The sequence below is a fragment of the Eriocheir sinensis genome, chromosome 49 (assembly GCF_024679095.1).
Source record: "Eriocheir sinensis breed Jianghai 21 chromosome 49, ASM2467909v1, whole genome shotgun sequence".
NCBI classification, from domain to species: Eukaryota; Metazoa; Arthropoda; class Malacostraca; order Decapoda; family Varunidae; genus Eriocheir; species Eriocheir sinensis.
Window position 1 is genome coordinate 12,302,362 of NC_066557.1, and position 12,500 is coordinate 12,314,861.

Genomic DNA, 12,500 nt, shown 5'->3' on the forward strand with positions numbered 1-12,500 from the left:
TGTCATAGTAGTAGTAGTAGTAGTAGTAGTATATATTAGTAGTAACAGTGGTAGTGTCATAGTAGTAGTAGTAGTAGTAGTAGTAGTAGTAGTAGTATATATTAGTAGTAGCAGTGGTAGTATCATAGTAGTAGTAGTAGTAGTAGTAGTAGTAGTAGTAGTTGTAGTAGTAGTATTGGTGATTTTGACATGCTATAAAGACATGATCGAGAGAGAGAGTGTATAAATATTCAAAGTCATGTCTTAGTGTTGCAATGGTGAATACATGCCTAGCACGCTCTCTCTCTCTCTCTTTCATTTTCCTCTTGTATATAAACAATACCAATACTAGTAATAAAAATGATAATAATAATGATAATAATAATAATAATAATAATAATAATAATAATAATAATGATAATAATAATAATAATAATAATAATAATAATAATAATAATAATAATAATAATAATAATAAAAGGAAAACAAATTACAGGAAACAATGAAAAAATGAGGAAATAAAAAAGAAAAAAGTGATTACAATTTACGACTGAAAAATAAAAAAAGGAAAGAAAAAATAAAAATGATTCAATAAAAATAAAAAACTTACACAATAATTACTTTGAGAATAAGAAAAAGAAATAAAGAGAGGAGGGGGAAAAGAAAATACAACACACAGCAACAACAACAACAACAACAAGAACCGAGGCAAAAAAAAATTCACTCGCAAGAAAAATCATAAAACAAAACAAAACAAAACAACAAAAACAACACCAAGAAACGAAGGAAAACAAACATCGCCCGGAAAATAAATAAATAAATAAATAAATAAAATAATTCATAACAAAATAAAAACCAAAATATCAGCGAAAAAAATAATAATAAACAATAAATTCTGCGAGTCCGTCCGTCCGTTCGGTGCGAGCTAGTGTGTCGGAGGCGTTTGAGAAGCTATAGGCACAATGTCGACGGAAGTTGCCAACCCTCCGAGCATGATGGAGCCACTGGAGATAGAGATGGACGATGATGGTATGTGTCTGCGTGTCTGCGTGTCTGTGTGTGTGTGTGTGTGTGTGTGTGTGTGTGTGTGTGTGTGTGCATATTTCCCTATAGTTTATCTAATTGTAGTATACGAGACCTAAGTGACAATCGCATGGTCCTATTAATTCTTTATATTATTATTTCCCAGTATATTTATATTTGTATGCTGTGTAAATGCATGTGTGTGTGTGTGTGTGTGTGTGTGTGTGTGTGTGTGTGTGTATACTGAAAATTTATGAGCATTTCTGGCCTTCACTACCTCCTTATGTCCATCGCAATGTCGTTCTCAATGTCAATACTATAAGGACAGCTGTTTCTAGGTGTCCCTGAGGCAGTTTGTTCTCCTCAGCCTATAAGCATAACCTCTTGTTCCTACAGTGTCCCCAACAAAGAGGTTGTCCCTGCTAACAGTTCCCATTATACCCTATACCCAATACACATCCCTATTAACCCATCCGCTGCAATTGGCACAGATTTGGCTTTCACTGGTAGCCTGGTAACATATACTCCCAGGTCTTTCTCTGCCCATGGTGGATAGTGGAGTGTCATCCAGGTGGTATTGGTATGCTGGATATCCTCCCCCCAAGGCACATTACTTTATATTTTTCTTCATTGAATTGTAGCAGCCACTTTTTGTTCCACTCCTGTAGTTTGGTGATGTCTTCTTGTAAGAAATCCACAGGCAAGGGGTTAACATGCCCTATTCACCATGATAAGATCTCCTCTCTCTCTTTTTAAACATATTCTTCCCAGTCTTTCCTCATATGTGGGATCTCCTCGTCCTCTTCTCAAACTTAGGGTCATTTTACAAGACATTTCGCTGCCCAAGAACACATCTGGCAAGGTTTTCATAGAAGTTGTGGGCATTTCCAGGGGTAGTTTTGTGACCCTGGTGGTAGAGTGACCCTTCCTCTGTACCATGAACCTGAAGAAACACTCATGAGAGCTCAACTGATCCCCTCTTTGAGCTTTAGAAGTAGTTGGTGTAAGGAGTGAATGTGTCTTATAATACCAACCATAATACCAACTCATAACTCCCAACTCTTCCTCTTGTAAGGCTCCTATTGTAAGATTTTTCAAGGGATTACTATTGCTTTTACTGTCCTCTTCCTCTTCCTCCTCCCACTCTTCCTCTTTCTCCTCCCTCTCTCCTCTTCCTCCTCCCTCTCTCCTCTTCCTCCTCCCTCTCTCCTCTTCCTCTTCCTCCCATTAGGTCATTTAGGTCAATCAAAACCATTCTTGGGGTCAATGATGGTGCTTGTGTGTGTGTGTGTGTGTGTGTGTGTGTGTGTGTGTGTGTGTGTGTGTGTGTGTGTGTGTACATTAATTTTCCGAAGATAAAGAGATGGGCAATCATGACTGTTTTCCTCTTTGTGAGTGTGTGTGTGTGTGTGTGTGTGTGTGTCCAGCAGGTACCCTCCCAACATGAGCAAATGCTCTTTATCGTCTATTTCTGGGTACTGCCAGGACCTCACGCACCACACACCCCCTCCCCCTTGCTCAAGGGGGGACAGTAACCACTCCTAGTCAGCGACAAGAATCCGGCCTAAGCGGGCTCGAACCGCCCCCCTGTCAGACCGTGAAGCCTGCCAGCGCAGTGCTCTACCAGTTGTGCCACAGAATGGTGTGTGTGTGTGTGTGTGTGTGTGTGTGTGTGTGTGTGTGTGTGTGTGTGTGTGTGTGTATTTACCTAGTTGTATTTACCTAGTTGTAATTTTACAGGGCCTGGGCTTACGCTCGTGTGTGTGTGTGTGTGTGTGTGTGTGTGTGTGTGTAGTGTTCACCTGCCCCTTTGTATTAACAGTATTTTCTTTCTTCTTTGCAGGTAAGCTGAGGTCAACATCACCGCCACCACCACCATCACCACCACTACCATCACCACACACAGAATACTATACTCTCTGATACCCACATAGGAAAGTGTGCTCTATCCTGTCCTAGCAAAGGTTTTAATTCCACCTCTCCACCTGGTTCCCTGTCTGGTGTTAGTGTGCTCCATCCTGCCCCAGCAAAGATTCTAATTCCACCTCTCCACCTGGTTCCCTGTCTGGTGTTAGTGTGCTCCATCCTGCCCCAGCAAAGGTTCTAACTCCACCTCTCCACCTGGTTCCCTGTCTGGTGTTTGTGTGGTCCATCCTGCCCCAACAAAGGCTCTAATTTCACCTGTCCATCACTCATTTTAAATACAATGTCAACTTTTCTTTCACAAACACTTACCTGAATAACTCTCGTGGTGGCAGGCTCCCAGAGTTGCTTCATGGGTGTAGGGAGGAGTCACTATGGGCCAGGCTTCCCTCATCCTATTAGCTGACTCTCTCTTCTTGCACTCCCATTCCTCCTGTAAAGATTGGAAAAGTTAAAATCTCCTCTCCATATAGATAGACAGGTAGGGATAGGGTACGTCATATTCTTAACCCAAGTACACATATTAGATGGGGCTTTTGTAAGAGTTGTGGGCATTTCCGAGGGTAGTTTTATGGCTCTTCTGGGAGTTTCATCCTTCTCCGGTCCATAGATAGATACAGATAGATAGATAGACAGACAGATAGATAGATAGATAGATAGTTTCCTGATCCTCCTGTTTGCCCCACTTCCCTCCTATTCCCCTTCCCATTCTTAGTGTTAGGAGCAGAAAAGTTTATAGCTCTTTTCCATAGATAGACAGATAGATAAATAGATAGAAATCGATTGATAGATGGATAGATAGTTTTCTGATTCTCCTCCTTTCCATGCTTCCCTTTGCCTCACTTCACTCCTCTTGCCAGAAAGGATTGGAAAAGTTAAAACCTCTTGTCCGTGAAAATAGAAAGGCTGAGAGATAGATTGGTTCAGAGGAAAGTTGCGATTTGAGGGAGACTGTGCAAGGTTGGTGCTGTCTGGGCTGAGGGAATGAATACAGCACCACCAGCATCAGCAGCCTCAGGAGCCACCAGAGAGTCAAGGCACGATTCATAAGTGGACGCGCCCGGTAGTCCCTCCCACCCCTAATTGGCGCTCGTTGTGCTTGTAACAAAAACACCAGACGTACATTAGCAAGATAACGCCTGAAATGTGAGGACTCTTTTAGGCAAGCCTGCTACAAGACGCTGAACTTGTCTTACTAACCTCAACAACAGAATTAGAGGGATGGGGATCTTTCATATGTAGTTAGTTATGAGAAAGAGTATTGTGAACTCTTAAAGAAAAGTCATACATAGTTAGTTGTAAAAAAGGAATTGTTTGCTCTTAAAGGAAAAATATTGTGAGCTCTTAAAGAAAAGTAATACATAATTAGTTGTAAAAAAGGTATTGTTTGCTCTTAAAGGAAAAAATATTGTGAGCTCTTAAAGAAAAGTAATACATAATTAGTTGTAAAAAAGGAATTGTTTGCTTTTAAAGGAAAAAATATTGTGAGCTCTTAAAGAAAAGTAATACATAGTTAGTTGTAAAAAAGGAATTGTTTGCTCTTAAAGGAAAAAATATTGTGAGCTCTTAAAGAAAAGTTATACGTAATTAGTTATAAAAAAAAAAATATTGTGAGCCAGTAAAGGCAAATTTGTGATGCTAATAGATACTGCAATTATTTTACTAGCATCAAGTACAGAATTAAAGGGTTGTGGATCTCTCTTATGTAGTTAGTTATATAAAAAAATACATTGAGCAATGAGCATTAATTCCAGGTATGATAGAGTTGAAGTTACGAGGACAGACGACCATTGAATAAGTGTTTGGGGTTGAAAAATATTGCAGAAAGCCCTCCCCTTCCCCCCTTTGCTGAACAGGGAAGTGGATCTCTGATAATGCATGAAACCTGTTGTTAAGATCCGGGTGCAAACATTACGATTACTTCTGACTTCTGGGAATTACATTACTGATAGTTAGTGATAAGAAATGTACACACACCTTCTCCTCCCCTCTCAAACACACACACACACACACACATACCATTATCTCATCCTTGCTCAAGAGTAAGTGGAAATTTTGTCAGATAAGTTTATCATTGCATTAGTCTATCATGTTATCACGCTATCACCAACCACACACACACACATACACACACACACACACACACACAGCACCAGCAGGGGGTAAGTACAGAATTAAAAAAAAAAAAGAAAAAAAAAAAGGCTGATCACTGCAACCGAACTGTCATTTTTTCTCTTTCCTTATCATGATTAAGCCGCCGATCAATATTTGAAGAGCGGAAGGGAAACGTATTGGCGGACAACTCTGTGTGTGCTTCAATTTCTATCCTGTGTGTGTGCAAACTTTATCGATCCTTTTGAGTCTTTGTATTTATGTCTTTATTACATTTTTGCTTATTCCTATTTCTTTATGTTTCTCTATTCCAATTTTGCATATTCCTCTTTCTTTATCTGTCTCTCTATTCCATTTTTGCATATTCCTCCAGTTCCTTTCATTTTCCTATTCAACTTTCTCTCTATCAATTTTTCTGTGTCTTTGTATTCATTTATTTATTCCATTTTTGCTTATTCCTCTTTCTTTATCTGTTTCTCTATTCCAATTTTGCATATTCCTCCTGTTCCTTTCATTTTCCTATTCTCTCTCTCTCTCTCTCTCTCTCTCTCTCTCTCTCTCTCTCTCTCTCTCTCTCTCTCTCTCTCTCTCTCTCTCTCTCTCTCTATTCATACTTCATCTTTGCATATTCCTCTTTCTCTATCCATCTATCCACTCTCTATGTCTCTATTCATACACTTCATCTTTGCTCTCAAGGACAGGACTGAGGGAGAGGGTGTCACAGGGAGACTACCAGTGAAATAGATCAATAGAGTGGACGAATATTGGAGAGAGAGAGAGGGAGAGAGTTGGCAGGTGGAGGATTGAGTGTGCCGAGAGGGAGAGAGACTGCCAGAACAGGGAAAGTTAAATTGAGGTTAGAGATTAGTTAAGAGATGTTAGATTAGATGGGACTGGTTAGTGATTGATTGATATTGCTGAGGACACCCCTTAAGAGGAAGAAGAGGAGGAGGAGGAGAGAAGGGAGAGAAATAAAGAAGAAAAGAGAAGGATGGAAATTTGAAGGCGAGGAGTAAAGAAAGGAAGGAAGAAAAAGAGGAAAGAGAGAAAGGAAGGAAGAAAATGGAGAAAAGAATGAAGGAAAGAAGGAAAACAATTGAGGGAAAATCATGAAAAGTTAGAAAGGGAGGAGAAAAGACAGGAAGAAAAAGGGAAAAGAAAGGAAGAAAACAGGAAAAATAGGAAGACAACACATGAGGGAGGAGGATGAAAAGTTAGATTGGAGCGAGAAAGACTGGAAGGAAAAGGAGGAAAGAAAGAAAGAAAGAGAGAAGAGAAAATTTGAGAGAAAAAGCTGAAAAGTCATTGAAGTTCTTGATGGAAGGAAAAAAAAGAAAGAAAGAAAGAAAGAAAGAAGAGAAAATTTGAGAGAAAAAGCTGCAAAATCATAGAAGTTCTTGTGAGGGAATAGGGCATTAGAGATTGACAGATAGATGGATGGATGGATAGATAGATAAAAAGTCTACTGTATGCTGAGTGAAGGATGTGGAGGCTTTATCCATACATCCATACACACTCATACATTTACCATTCATACATATTCATTCATGGTCACACAAACATTTCTCACAAATTTCCCCGAGTCACCTTGCTTGCATATCAGCGCTGTAGGAGTTAACATCCATTCTAGAGGTACCGTTACGTTGAGTCAGGGTTGTGAGGGTGTTTTTCAGAGAGTGGCGGCTAAATGGGTGATTCTTACTTTTATTTTGCTACCTTAACCCCTTGCCTGCGGATTTCCTACAAGAAGACATCACCAAGCTATAGGAATGGAACAAAAAGTGGCTGCTACAATTCAGTGAAGAAAAACGTAAAGTCATGCACATTGGGAAGGGATATCTAGCACACCAATACCACATGAGAAACACTCCACTATCAACCACAGAGGCAGAGAAAGACCTGGGACTATATGTTGCCAGGCTACCAGTGAAGGCCAAATCCGTGGCAATCGCAGCGGACGGGTTAACACCCTTCCCTGAGTCATCTTGCATGCATATAGCCTCGGCAGGAGTTATCATCCATCCGAGAGCAATGGTTACGTTGGTTCAGAGCGTGGTGGCGCGATTATGTGAGTGTTCCTTTAATGTGCCTGGTTTTCCCTGCTGCCCTGACTCATTGATTTCTGAGGCTGGCCGGCGGCAGGCTGGCTGAGGTACTGACTGACTGACGGACTGGCTGGCTGGCTGAGTATCTGATGAACTAACTGGTTGGCTGACTTAGTAACTGATGAACTGACTGGTTTGCTGGCTGACTGACTGATGGACTGACTGGTATGGCACAAACAGGCCAAGAGAGCAACAGAGGTGATAATGTTATGGTGTGTAGAGGAATGGGAGGATGTGAAAAAGTCAATGGAAAAGATCTCCCAATGTAACAACAAGGAAAGAACAGGAGGACAGAAATTTAAGTTGAAAAAAAAGGAAATGACCCAAAACTGAAATGCAACTCAGCTTCCCATAATACAGAACTACTGACAAAGAGAACGGTGTGAATCCTGAGCTGGTTCAAGCGAGGAACATTCATGAGTATATTAAGAACAAGATGAATATACAGGGCTGTGGAGGCATAAAGAAACGAATGAATGAATGAATAATAATAATAGATAATGATAATAATAATGACATGGACACACAATTCACTGTTCCAATAGACTCCACAGAAAAACAGGAGAAGGAAAAAAAGGAACAGGAAAAAGGACACTTGTACCAGATTTAAATTGGTGATAAGTGACAATTTTAAAGTATGTGGAGTGATGTAATGATCGACTGATGACCTGGATAAGGAAAAAAAGGAAAAAAAAATAGAAAGAGGAAAAGATAATTACTAGATTTATATTGGTGATAAGTGATGGAGTCTGTGGGGTGACCTGATGACTTGCTGATGACCTGGATATAGAAAAATTGGAAGAAGGAGAAGAAAAAGGAGGAAAAGATATTTGTACCAGATTTATATTAGCGATAAGAGACAGCATGTGGAATGGTGGCCTAATGACTGATTGATGACCTGGATAAGGGAAAAAAAGTGAAGGAAAAAAATGAAAAGAAAACTGAACCAGATTTATGTTAGTGAAAAATAGAGCATGATTTACTGATGACCTGGATGAGGAAAAAAAAAAGGAAAAAGGAGAAGGGAAAAAAGGAAAGGATATTTGAACCAGATTTAAATTAGTGAAAAAAAGAGCATGATTTACTGATGACATGAATGAGGAAAAAAAAAGGAAAAAGGAGAATGAAAAAAGGAAAGGATATTTGAACCAGATTTAAATTAGTGAAAAATTATAGAGCATGATTTACTGATGACCTGGATGAGGAAAAAAATGAAAAATGAAAATGAAAATGAAAATAGGAAAGGATATTTGAACCAGATTTAAATTAGTGAAAAAAAGAGCATGATTTACTGATGACCTGGATGAGGAAAAAAAAATGAAAAATGAAAATGAAAAAAGGAAAATATATTTGAACCAGATTTAAATTAGTGATACGTGAAGGAGCAAGTGGAGTGGTGACCTGATGATTTACTGATGACCTGAAGATAATGAGCTGACAAAACAAACACTCTATGCACTTGAACAAACTTGATGACTTGATAATGATGACTGAAAACTGATAAACAAAACTACCAGGAAAAAATTGCTTGATAATGACTTACTTAATACTGATAATGATTACTCAGAACTAGAAGATATACTGATCACTCTGGCCTATGCAGCAAAGACATGGATGTGAAATTTGATAATGATGACATAAAACTGAAAATCATAACTCCCAGGAAAAATTTGCTTGATAATGATTTACTTAAGACTGATAATGATTACTCAGAACTATAAATAAGATACTCTGATCACTCTGGCCTATGCATCAAAGACATGGATGTGAAATTTGATAATGATGACTGAAAACTGAAAATCATAACTCCCATGAAAAATTTGCTTTGATAATGACTTACTTAAAACTGAAAATCAACTACCAGGAAAACTAATGATTGCTCAGAACTAAAAATATGATAAACTGATTACTCTGGCCTATGCATTAGAGGCTTGAACATGGCATTGGGAGAGTAATAACACTACAGGATAAAATATACATACATACACACACACACACACACACACACACATACAAAAACTGGTCCAAAACCCCAAGCCACAACCTCCAAATCATGACCCTTTTTGAACATAGGAAAAACTTGTCAATGAATAGGAATGAGAATGAATGAGAATGACTGTGAGGAGAGTATACAAGACCAGGATTGAGGGAGGGAGTGGACTGTGGAGTGGTTCAATAATGGGTAGAATGTGGTGCTCTGAGAAGGTTTAGACATGTCACAAGGATGAATGAGAATGTCTTAATGAAGAGAGTATACAAGGGCAGGATTGAGGGAGAGGGTGTCAGGGGAAGACCACTAGCGACATGAACCAATGGAGTGGACAAGTATTGAGGAGTATCAGATAGAGAGAGTTGAAAAGCGAGGGAATGAGAGTGCCGAGAGACTATTCAAAAGCAGGACTGAGGGAGAGGGTGGCAGGGGGAGACTACCAGCTACATAGACCAATACAGTGGACAAGTATTGGAAAAAGGGGGGGAAATGGAAGGCAAGGGAGTGAGAGTGTTGAGAAAGTGAACGAGGGAAGGATTGAGAGAGAGGATGTCAGGGGGAGACCACCAGTGACATGGACCAATAGAGTGAACGAGTATTGGAAAGAGGGGGAGAGATGGAAGGCAAGGGAATGAGAGGATGTCAGGGGAAGACCACCAGTGACATGGACCAATAGAGTGGACGAGTATTGAAGAGTATTAGAGAGAGAGTTGGAAGGCAAGGGACTGAGTTTGCTGAGAGGGAGTGCTGGAACAGGGAGAGTTAGAGTCACTTTGATCTGCTCTGGTGAGTCTCTTGAAGGACGAAACCCTGATTAAACATACCATTGGAGATATTGAGAGATAGCGAGCTCTAGAGAGTATACATTGACAGCTCCAGGATAAAAGATTGATAGATAGCTCCAGAAAATTTGATAAGACAGCTTCAGAAAAATTGATACCGCTCCAGAAATGATAGACAGTTCCACAAAAAGATAGATTGTTCCAGAAAAAAATTGATAGCTCCAGAAAACTAGCCAGATAACTCCAGGAATATAGATAGCTCCTGGGAAATAGATAGACAGCTCAAGGAAAATTGATAAATAGCTCCAGAAAATATAGATAGGTAGGTCAATAAAAACAGATAGATAGCTCCAGATAACTTGATAGATAGAGAGCTCCATAAAAAGTGATATATTACCAAACCATATGTGACTGTTACCTACACCTGGGAACTGATGATACTCTCTCTCTCTCTCTCTCTCTCTCTCTCTCTCTCTCTCTCTCTCTCTCTCTCTCTCTCTCTCTCTCTCTCTCTCTCTCTCCTCTTCCAGACAACTAGGTCATTCCACCTCTTCTGGCAGCTTGCCCACTCTCTCTCTCTCTCTCTCTCTCTCTGATGGAGGAAAGTAGCTGCTCCCAAAATTTATTTCTGTAATAATTATCAGACTTAGTATCATTATTACAATTATTATGATCATCACCATCATTATCATCATCATTATTATTATCATTATTATTATTATTATTGTTATTATTATTATTACTATTCCCGAGTAAGCCACACCTACTTTGAGCTTTCCCCTTTAAATGTCAGAGAGAGAGAGGGAGGGAGGGAGGGAGGAGAGAAAGAGAGGAAGTGCACAGGAAAGAGAGGGAAAGGAGGCCTAATCCTTTCTCTCTCTCTCTCTCTCTCTCTCTCTCTCACACACACACACACACACACACACACACACACACCTCATTCCATATCTACAAATTTAAACCCACAGAAAAAAAAAAATCCACAACAAAAGCCATTAATTAATACAAAACAACAAGATCATCCTCCAGTAATACCCATCCACCTAATTACCTCAGGGGCCACAAGACAATGCTAATCAATGGTTCCGTTAATTAAACACACGCTGCCCATGATAAAAGAAGCTCATTTGGCGTATTTAGACGACACACAGAGAGAGAGAGAGAGATGGAAGCGGACTCTCCCTGTGGCTGACGAGATTATCATTACAAGGTTATTAAGAGTGGAGCGACCGTGACGGAGAATAATAATAATCGATAGTAATCTTTTCTGCGCTGCCCGATGCTGTGACGTAACGGTAACAATAATGATAACAGTGATAATGATGAAATAGAAGGTAGTCGATGCTTGTGTACGGCCTAATGTAATTCTGGGTGATCCGCTGGGGCCTTATGATGCAACGCCAATAATAATAATAATAATAATAATAATAACAATGGTGATACTACTACTACTACTACTACTACTATCGACAAAGCCAGAGAGCATAATTTGACTTCCATAGCATAAGTTCGTAAGAGTCGGTCAATCTCTTGCTTTGTCTCAGAACTGGTCATAAGGAGTAATACATCCCGAGTTACGTCCATCCCTACGACACACACAAGTAAATCTGTCTCTTGCAGTGTCGAAAGATAGGTTGTAAGGAAAGATGATAAGTTAACTCCATTCATACAACATAATACGAGTGCATAAGAGTCAATCCAGGTCTTGTGTCGTCTGGATTCTGGTTGTAAGGAAAGACAGCAAGTTAGATCCATTCCTACGACATAACATTAATGCATGAGAGTCGCTTCGCCTCTTACGCCATGTGGATTCTGGTCATAAGGAGAGATAACAAGTTAGATCCACTCCTAAGACATAGTTTAAATGCATAAGAGTCAGTCCAGCTCTTGAGCCACCTGGATTCTGGTCGTAAGGAGAGATTAATTCTTACGACATAATTATGTAACTATTTAATTAAACATCCCATACGACTGTGTCCCGGGGTAATGGGTTATTTCCTGAAACAGACTCAAGGGCCAATGAGACAGAGTTGAGCACTGAGGCCATGAGCAGCTATAGTGTATGCCTTCAACTTCACCTTTAGCTGTGACAAAGATATAATATTAACCTGTCCACTGCGATTGGCACGGATTTGGTTTGCACTGGTAGCCTGGTAACATTTAGTGGTGTGTTTCCCATATTGGTATGCTGGATATCCCCTCCCAAGGTGCAGGACTTTACATTTTTCTTCACTGAATTGTAGCAGCCACTTTTTGTTCCACTCCTGTAGCTTGGTGAGGTCTTCTTGTAAAAAATCCTTAGTCAAGAGGTTAAAGGTATAATATTATTCCACCTTTAACTGAGTACATGGGCGGTAATCCATCTTGTGTCACATAAGACGTCAAGTTTGGTGATAAGGAATGATAGCGAGTTGGGTCTGAAGTGTAATTAAATGGGGGAGTTAAGCAACAGTCCCTGACGCACCTGATTGCTGGAGATGGGAAATGATTACCAGCACACAAAGTTGCCACTGATGAAAGCACTGTGCTATACTCTTTTTTTTCTTAAGGAGTATGGTAGCAGATTCAAAGGCCTGCCCCAAGATG

At 39.8% G+C, this 12,500-nt stretch overlaps 2 long non-coding RNA genes across 3 annotated transcripts in view; one reads left to right on the forward strand and one right to left on the reverse strand.

Moving 5' to 3' along the window:
• Positions 1–5,817, forward strand: part of LOC126981956 (uncharacterized) — an 8,348-nt gene extending 2,531 nt beyond the window's left edge. The window contains exons 2-4 of one of the 2 annotated variants that reach the window (XR_007734369.1): positions 476–1,008; positions 2,846–4,305; positions 4,454–5,817. This is a non-coding gene — a long non-coding RNA (uncharacterized LOC126981956). Of the gene's footprint in view, positions 1–475; positions 1,009–2,845 lie in introns of both variants that reach the window. The other variant, XR_007734368.1, reaches the window with a different exon arrangement.
• The window catches only part of LOC126981959 (uncharacterized), a 16,321-nt gene continuing 6,700 nt past the window's right edge, over positions 2,880–12,500 (reverse strand). Inside the window, exons 2-3 of the long non-coding RNA XR_007734376.1 lie at positions 3,048–3,358; positions 2,880–2,979 (exon numbers count right to left, since the gene is read on the reverse strand). This is a non-coding gene — a long non-coding RNA (uncharacterized LOC126981959). The remainder of the gene's footprint in view (positions 2,980–3,047; positions 3,359–12,500) is intronic.